We start from the raw sequence: 10124 nt of genomic DNA, 5'->3' as shown, positions 1-10124 counted from the left end.
CCTTTCAAGGTGATATAAGGGAAGAAAACAAATGGTTGCAGAGCTTGTACTGGAATATGAGTGTATCTCTTTGCCCTTCAAGATTTTTAAAGAAATCTTTATTGATATATTTTGGTTTTACATCACCTACATTCCCCCATGCCTCTCCACTCTTCCCCCCAGAAAACTGTATCTTATTAAAAAGAGACAGAGAAAAGGAAAAAAGAAATCAGAAAAATCAATCAACACATCAAAAAGTATGACTTTATATGTAATAGTTTATACCATTGGGCCCTTACCTCTTCAAAGGGGTGAGAAAGATGACATCTCATATGTCTTCTTTGGTTTGCCCTTTGATATTAATATGAACTGACCATTTCAGTGTAGGTTTATTAGGCATGAAACCCTCTGTGCCTCATGAAATGGGAAGATGTGAACTAAGATTATTTTTCCTGATGGAATTTTCCTGTGTAATCACATTAGTCTCACTAAGAAGGAAAACTCTTCTCTAATTCAATTTTTCTTCAGATAAAGAATTTATGCTCCATTGGCTTTTTTTCCAGTGTTTTAGTAGCCTGCCTTTTAAGCTTTGCTCTTGAATCTAGCATTGCAGAGAAAAGAATTCTGGTGAGCTCCTTTCCTGTTTTCTGGTGCTATAGGTAGAGGCACCATGAATGAGGATTTAACTAAATAGATTCATGATGTAGCAACACCTTTATTCTTGTTCTCTTTGGACCAAAGATAAAAAAAAATTTGGTTATTTTATTTTTTAAAAAATTAGTAATAGTTTGTGGTAAATCATTCACATTGCTGTCCCTTGGTGGCTCACGGACTAGCTGGAGACTAGTGAGTCCTGGACTTGAAGGTGTGTTCATTTAGCTTAACCATTGTTTCATTCCAATCCCATGTCTTGCTTCTCGGTTGGATCTCTAGCTAGGGAGTGATGGGTTTCCTGTAATGACAGTTTATGTTTCCCTATCAAGAATGTCACTAATCCAGCCACAATAGGTAGTTAGGCAATGAGTACTTGACCAGCAAAATCTTACATATATATGCATGCATGCATACATTTATACATACATACATACATATATGTGTATGCATAATATAATCTGTATATATAGGAAATATTTATAGATATAGACATGCATATCTAGAGATATTTTATACCTATATATTTCATATATGTGTATATATGTATGTATACATAGTGTGTGCATATATGTGTGTATACACATACATACAAACATATATACATATACATATACATATACATATACATATACATATACATATACATATACACACATACACACATATACACTCCCAAAACTCTTGGTGCAATTTTAAGAATTAATAGATTAAAACTTCACTAAGAGTTTTGGAACACACTGTATGTAGCACATTTAAGGCACATTTAATACTTATAAAAAATGCTCAGGATATCATTTGTACAGTTACTATTTATACTCTTTTAAAGCAGAGGTAATAGCAAAAACAGTTTTCCTGTGTTAGTCTCAAGAGTGACCTAGGTCATTTCTATTTCATAGAAAATGTTTGCCTAGAGGCATGTGGCATAGTGGAAAGATTGTTGGATAGAATGTTAAAAGACTTGCATTCGAATGACAACTCTGACACTTGCAACCTGCGTGCAGCCCAGGTAAGTTGGTTAACTATAAGGGACTCAGTTTCTTTTTCTGTAAAATGAAGTTTATCTCTAAGTTTCTTTCTAGGTCTTATGAGATGGAAATTGGTAAGATACCAGACCCATTGGATCTTGGGTTCTCTCTGTTGAGATAGTACTCTAGGACAGCATTTTTTTGTTGATTATTATTATGGCCTGGTCATCCCTCTCTTAAGACTGGAATTGGAGATATTTCATTTTGCACAGATAGGTGAAATCTTTAAAGAGGATATATTGCTCTGGACAGCTAGAGGAAAACAATTACAGCACTATCATTACACTTCATTAAAAAAATATATTAACCCAGTGATACCAGACCCCAGAGAGATTATTTTAATCCAAATTATCTTACTTTCCCAGCTGTCAGAGATGTCAGGATTGTTCTGTAAACATCTCTGATATCCTTTGGGCAGACTCCCCATCGGAGAGGTGTCTATTGCATTGTTAGGATGCAAATTGACCCAGTAAAGTGTCAGAGTGGATAATTATTCCTTGTGACTATTGCAAAGTTGTGTAAAGGGCTTTTGCCATGGTGGGGGGGAAACCACTAAGAAAATGGGAAAAAAGCCCAAACACCTGCATTTTGAGTAAGCTTAAAAAGGTCCCATTTGGGAAACTTCAGGGAGATTTATCGCACCCCCTCTATAGGATTATTCAAAGACAAAATAAGGGTTGCAGTCATGTGCCTCCATAGGAAGTCTCTTATGATGAATGACTTTTTTTAATAGAAAATTTACCTTGAATAGAATCAGATTTGCTGAAACTACAATTTGCACATCACAAGACATTTAAAGAAAATAAGGACTTTCTTTCTAGCTCCCTGGAAATGGAAGTTCAGTATTTCAGTTTTTAGAAATTGAATGTTCCTGACATGTTTCCTTACAGGAAGGATTTCTTTATCTATATTTGTTACTCAACATCATCATCATCATCATCTCCCATAAACTCTATGCCTCTCCAATTCCCCTTTTCAGTTCTGGAAACATAATCAAATGAATTTTACCATTGATCTTGTAAAGGGTTTGTCAGATTACTCCTCTGTAATTCTGCTTACCATCCCTATGACTTTCCAAACCAAATAGCCCTCCCTGGCCATCCTCTATATGTTATCTTGCCCCCATTAGAATGTAAGCTTCTTGATGACAAGGACCGCCTTTGCTCTTGTATTTGTATCTCCAGTGCTTGAAACAAAGTAAACACTTAAATGCTTTTCCATCCATCCATCCATCAATCCGTTCATTCTTTATATATTCCAAAGTGATGTTTTGGCATGAATTATGTTTTTGTTTTTGTTCTTTGTCTTTTAAAAAGTAACAAAAACAGTATCGACTACAAGTTACATGAGTGCATAGATACATATGCATATGTATATACATACATATGATATACACACAAATATATATATGTATGTGTGTGTACATATATACACACACAACACATACATATACATATATATACATATATATGTATATATATATTTATATGGGGGGGATTTGATTTCCCTTCCCTCAGAGGGACAAATTAACTGTATATGCAAGGAGAAAACTCCTTCTCTTCCTCTTCTTCTTCCCTTTTCCTTATCCAGTGTTACTAGCAAAGCAAACATTTCCACTGCCAATTCCTTTGGAAGATTTTTGCTCTTGCCTTCCTCTCAGTAAAAAAGCCTGGGAGAATGCAGGTAGTAGTACAGAAAGAATCAGCCAGCATAGCTGAAACTACATGAAGAAAGATGGATTGCTGCCTAGGCACATGGAGATAAAAGCAGGGGAAAGCAGGTATTTCTAGCCTGGGACTCTTAATGTAGAGTTCAAGAACTTGTTTTAAATACACATATATATACACACACACACCCATATATGTACACTCATATATACACATATAAGTTACATATATTTCATATATCTCCATATATAAAATGCATCATTTCAATAAAATTTGTATTCATTATAATCTCATGTATTTTTTGTGCACTTAAATGCATTATTCTGAGAAGGGTTCTGTAGGCTTTACCAGACTGCCAAAGGGTTCTACATCACAGAAAAGACTAAGAGCCCCTATTCTAGACATGCATCAGACTGTGTCTTCATAGCCTTCAATGAGGTTTTCAGACCTGTCCAGGAGGATCTTCCAGTTACAAAGAGAGAATGAATCAGTAGTTTCACTACAGGAAGTATAAGGCTCAGAGATGCTGTTTCTTCCTTGGCTTTTCAGGATGAAATCTAGGATGCCAGTGCATTTGTTCAGGAATGAGTGCTGAGGTAGAATTTTTTTTCTATTTGCTTTGAAATGCTGTCTCAGTTAAATACTATTTTATTGTATGATTCCTTCCTGGTCTGTTAGTAAGGCAAACTGGCCATCCAAACTTGAGTTTGACTTTAGAGGGTCCCAGTTTCAAAATAGGATGGGGATAATTACAATCACAAAAATACCTTTTTATTGGATCTCAGTAAGAGGGAAATTAAGGACTGGGTGATATATGAGCTGCATATGACTCTGAAATAATTTGTTTAAATATGTAGTTTATGGCTAGAAATTCAACTACTATAAATTCAGACACATGCTTTCTTAAGTACCAACTATGTACAAAGCAAAGGAATACAAGCAAAATGGCATAATGGATAAGGAAGCTGACCTTGAAGTCAAGAAGAACTAGGTTAAAGTTTTTCCTTTGACACATGCTGACTGAGTGACCTTAGATAAGTCAGTTAACTTTTCAGTGTCCTAGGCAACTGTCTAGGACTATAAAGTTGTCGATCTGTATTAGTAGAGTACATTTTCTCATTGGGACCAATGAAATCACAAACTTATACAATTCCCAGATCTTATACAAAAATGTGTTAGAATGCAGCAGGACAAAACTGAAAGAGTGTTGTGTTTGGAAATCATAGATTTAGAGATGGAAAAGACCTTACAGGCTATTGAATCATACTCCCTCATTTTGAGACACAGAGGTTAAATGACTTACCTAGAGTCACACAGCTCACATGTATTGAACGTAAGACTTGAGTCCAGTTCTTCCACTATCACAGAACAAAGAGCCTGGATTTATCACTTTCTTTTTTTTTTTTTTTTGGTGAAGCAATTGGGGTTAAGTGACTTGCCCAGAGTCACACAGCCAGTGAATGCTATATGTCTCAAGCCAAATTTGAACTCAGGTCCTCTTGACTCCAGGGCTGGTGCTGTATCCATTGTGCCACCTAGCTACCCCAAGCTTGCATGCTTCTGCTTAATACTTGTATGACACAGGGCAAATCTTTCAATTTCTTTGAGCCTCAGTTTTTTCATCTGTAAAATCAAGAGTTTGAACTAGGTGACCTCAAAGTTTCCTCCTAGCTGTAAGGCTATAATCCTATCATCCTATTCTAAGGACAGGATTTAAAAATATTTTATAAGTATATATTTATTTTACATTTACATAAAATTTATTATTTTTAATATTTATTATCATTTTTACATTTTATAAAAACAAAATGAAAACTAGTTCCTTCCATCAAGGAGCTCACATTCTAGTGATGGGGATGGTATTTACATAGAAGAGAGTGAAGGAAGTTTCTCCTAAGCCCAACAATAATGATATAATTCTTGGTTTACCTGGGCCACTCGTAAGATCCACAGTTTGTGCCAAGTCCATGGGTTACGCGCTTCCCCAATCATGTTTGTTGACTCACAGTGACACTCTTTCAGAACTCATTCTGTCATATTCTTATACATCTGTTAAAGAAAGTCTCTGAAGTCACAACCATGTGGGGGTCATTTCATAAAGCTCAGAGGTTTTCTATAGAAACTGGGTTATTATATCCAAACTTCAAGAGATCCATAATTTTACTAATTTGCATACAACTACTAATCAATTAATCAACAAAACATTTATTAGGTGCCCACTACACTTCAGGCATTGTGCTAAATACAGGGGATATGAGCACAAGTGAAGCAGTGCCTTCCCTCAAAGAGCTTACATTCTAAGGAGGGAACCACTTTTTTATGTATAAGTAGATATAAAATATAGACAAAATGAAAACAGGCTAGTTTGGGGATGAAGTACACTAGCAGGTGAGGGGAAGGGAGGATCTAGAAACATTTCTTTGAGAGGAAAGTGCTTGCAATAAGGTTCGAAGGAAACTAAGGATTCCAAAAGGAGATGAGTAAGGAGTTAATTAAAGAGATGAGGGACTTCCACTTCTGGGAGCCAAGATGGCAGAGTAAAAAGGTAGTCACTCTCACCTTCCCCTATCAACCTCTGAAAGCCCAGAAAATATTGCCCCAGGAAAAACCCTGGAACAGCTGAACCAGAAGAAAGATGGGGAGCCCAGGTAACAGGTAACTTGAGGGATTAATGGGAAAGGCCCCTCTTGCCCTGGGGGAAGGGGAGCAGTACTGAAGGGGAGGTGTCCCAACAAACTAGTGGAAAGCCCCACTTTAGCACACCAGGAGGAGATCATGAAACCCAGGTGGTGGAGCAGGCAAACACCAACACCTGGACCTCCAGAGTGCCTCATTGAGGGTGGGAGAACTGGTGGAAACCAGCTCAGAAAACCACCAGGTGCCTCAGCATTCTACAGCAACCTGGTCTCCCAGTACCTCAGCAAAAATAAGAGAAGCAGCACTACAAAGGGCACCAGGTGGATAAACACCATCTGAAAGGAGCTGAAGAAAGTGAAAGGAAAGGAAAAGCAGGCAACCTAGAGTTGCTCTAGAGTTCCAGCCTTGCTGATTCCAGCCCAATACCAGGTAAGCTGCCAGAACCCTACAGCCTCCAATTGCCAACATCAGAGGCCCCAGCACACAAAGCCTGTGACCAAGACTTAGGCTTCCAACACAAGAAGCTTGGGTCAGTGCCCTCTGCTCCCCAGCAGGAGAGCTCAAGCTCCTTAAAGGCCGGGGAAAAATCAAACACCATGAGCAAAAAGAAATGTACCATAGATTCATATTATAAAAACAGTGAAGATCAAGGCAGAATTCTGAAGAGGACAATATTGTCAACAAACCCACATCTGGAACTTCAAAAGGGAATATGAACTAGTCTGAAGCCCAAAAAACCTTCTTAGAAGAGTTGAAGAAGATTTTAAAAGTCAAATGAGAGAGGTAGAAGAGTCCTTAAAAAATACAATTGGCCAACTGGAAAAAGTACACTGAAGAAAACAAGTCCCTAAATAATACAATTGGCCAAATGGGGAAGGAGGTACATAACCTAATAGAAGAAAACAATTTGTTAAAATTTAGAATCGGGAAAATGGAAGCTAATGACTTTATGAGAGAGCAAGAATCAGTCAAACAGAAACAAAAAAAAAAGAAAAAATAGATGAAAACATAGAATACCTCATTGGTAAAACAATTGACCTGGAAAATCAATCCAGGAGAGACAATTTAAAAATTATCGGTTTACTTGAAAATCACTATGAAAAAAATAAAAGCCCGGACAGTATCTTTCAGGAAATCATAAAGGAAAACTGCCCTGAGGTCCTACAACCAGAGGGTAAAATAGCCATAGAAAGAATACACCGATCACCTCATGAAAGAGATCCCAAATTGAAAACCCCAAGGAACATAGTAGCCAAATTCCAAAATTACCAGGTCAAAGAGAAAATACTGCAAGCAGCCAGAAAGAAACAATTTAAATATCATGGAGCCACAGTCAGGATTACACAGGACCTTGCAGCTTCTACGTTAAAAGACTGTAGGGCATGGAACATGATATTCTGTAAGGCAAAGGAGCTTGTATTACAACCAAGGATCAACTACCCAGAGAAAATGAGTGTGATCTTTCAAGGGAGGAAATGGATATTCAATGAATTAGGGGACTTCCAAACCTTCCTGATAAAAAGACCAGAGCTCAACAGAAAATTTGATCTTCAAGTACAAGACTCAAGAGAGACTAAAAGGTAAACAGGACAGAAAGATACAATATGTTGTTAATAAGGGCAAACTGTTTACATCCCTACAACAAAAGATGACACTTGTAACTCTTGAGAACTGTATTGTTATTACACCATGTTAAAGGAGTATACATAAAGGGGGTGGGTATAAGTTGACTTTGATGTAATGATAAAAAAAAATCTAATCAAGTGGGTTAAATGGGTCCAAGTAAGTGGATTAATCTGATCTAAGAAAATAAACTGAGAAAGGAGGAGGCAGACAAAGGTAAATTACATTACAGGAAAAGACACAAAAACCTATTACAGCAGAGGGAAAGAAGGGAGGGAGATGAGCATTGTTTGAACCTTACTCTCATCAGATTTGGCTCAAGAAGGGAATAACATAATCAGTTAGGTATAGAAATCTAACTTTCCCTATAGGCAGTAGGAGGGAAAAAGGGAAAGAAAAGGGAGGGGGGATAGAAGGGAGGGAAGAAGCAGTAAGGGTAAAGGGGAAGAAAAGGGAAAGGGCTAATAGAAAGGAGAAGGGATGGAGTGAGGTGGTGGTCAAAAGTGAAACACTAGTGAGGAGGGAAAAGGAGAAAGGAGAAAGAAAAGCATAAATGTGGGGGGGAAGGATGGAGAGAAAGACACAGATAGTAATCATAACTGTGAATGTGAATGGGATGAACTCTCCCATAAAACAGAAGTGGATAGCAGAATGGATTAAAAACCATAATCCTATAATATGTTGTTTACAGGAAACACATTTGAAAAAGAATGGCACACAGGGTAAAGGTAAAAGGCTGGAGCAGAATATATTATGCTTCACCTGAAGTAAAAAAAAAAGTAGGGGTAGCAATCCTGATCTCAGACAAAGCAAAAGCAAAAATAGATCTTATCAAAAGAGATAAAGAAGGAAACTACATCCTGCTAAAAGACACCATAGACAATGAAGTAATATCATTACTAAACATATATGCACCAAATGGTATAGCATCCACATTCGTAGAGGAGAAGTTCAGGGAGTTACAGGAAGAAATAGACAGCAAAACTATACTAGTTGGGGGCCTCAACCTCCCTCTCTCTGAACTAGATAAATCCAATCACAAAATAAACAAGAAAGAAGTTAAAGAGGTGAATAGAATATTAGAAAAGATAGGTATCATAGACCTCTGGAGAAAACTGAATGGAGATAGAAAGGAATATACTTTCTTCTTGGCAGTACATGGCACATACACAAAAATTGACCTTGTACTAGGGCATAAAATCCTCACAATCCGATGCAGAAAGGCAGAAATATTAAATGCATCCTTTTCAGATCATGATGCAATAAAAATTTTATGTAATAAAGGGCCATGGAAAAATTGACTAAAAATAATTAGAAACTAAATAATCTAATCCTAAAAAATGACTGGATCAAACAACAAATTATAGAAACAATCAATAACTTCATTTAAGAGAATGACAATAATGAGACAACATACCAAAATTTATGGGATGCAGGGAAAGCAGTTCTTAGGGGAAGTTTTATATCTCTAAATGCTTACATAAATAAAATAGAAAAAGAGGAGACCAATGAATTGGGCATACAACTAAAAAAAAACTAGAAAAAAAATTAAAAATCTTCAAACACCAAATTAGAAATATTGAAAAGCAAAGAAAAAATTAATAAAATTGAAATTAAGAAAACTATTGGACTAATAAATAAAACTAAGAGCTGGTTTTATGAAAAAAAACCCCAATAAAATAGATAGACCTTTGGTTGATTTAATTATGAAAAAGAAAGAAAAAAACCAAATTACTAGTATCAAGAATGAAAAAGGTGAATCTACCACCAAGGAAGAGGAAATTAAAACAATAATTAAGAACTATTTTGCCCAACTGTATGCCAACAAATTTAACAATCTTAGTGAAATGGATACATATTTACAAAAATATAAATTGCCCAAATTAACAGAAGAGTAAGTAAAATACTTAAATAACCCCATCTCAGAAATAGAAATTGAACAAGCCATTAATGAATGCCCTAGGAAAAAATCTCCAGGGCCAGATGGAATTACATGTGAATTCTATCAAACACTTAAAGGACAATTAATTCCAATACTATATAGACTATTTGGGAAAATAGGTGAAGAAGGAGTCTTACCAAATTCTTTTTATGATACAAATATGGTGCTGATACCTAAACCAGGAAAAGTCAAAACAGAGAAAGAAAATTATAGACCAATTTCTCTAATGAATATAGATGCAAAAATTTTAAATAAATTTTAGCAAATAGATTATAGTAACTTATCACAAGAATAATACACTATGACCAGGTAGGACTTATACCAGGAATGCAGGGTTGGTTCAATATTAGGAAAACTATCAGCATAATTGAGCATATCAACATCAAAAGTAACAGAAACCACATGATCATCTCAATAGATGCAGAAAAAGCCTTTGACAAAATACGACACCCATTCCTATTAAAAACACTAGAGAGCATAGGAATAAATGGAGTCTTCCTTAAAATAATAAATAGCATCTACCTAAAACCTTCAGCAAGCATTATATGTAATGGGGACAAGCTAGAAGCATTTCCAATAAGATCAGGGGTGAAACAA

The sequence above is a fragment of the Vombatus ursinus genome, unplaced genomic scaffold, assembly GCF_900497805.2.
Source record: "Vombatus ursinus unplaced genomic scaffold, bare-nosed wombat genome assembly UNPS02014839.1, whole genome shotgun sequence".
Taxonomy (NCBI): domain Eukaryota; kingdom Metazoa; phylum Chordata; class Mammalia; order Diprotodontia; family Vombatidae; genus Vombatus; species Vombatus ursinus.
Note: the sequence above shows the minus strand (reverse complement) of the source record.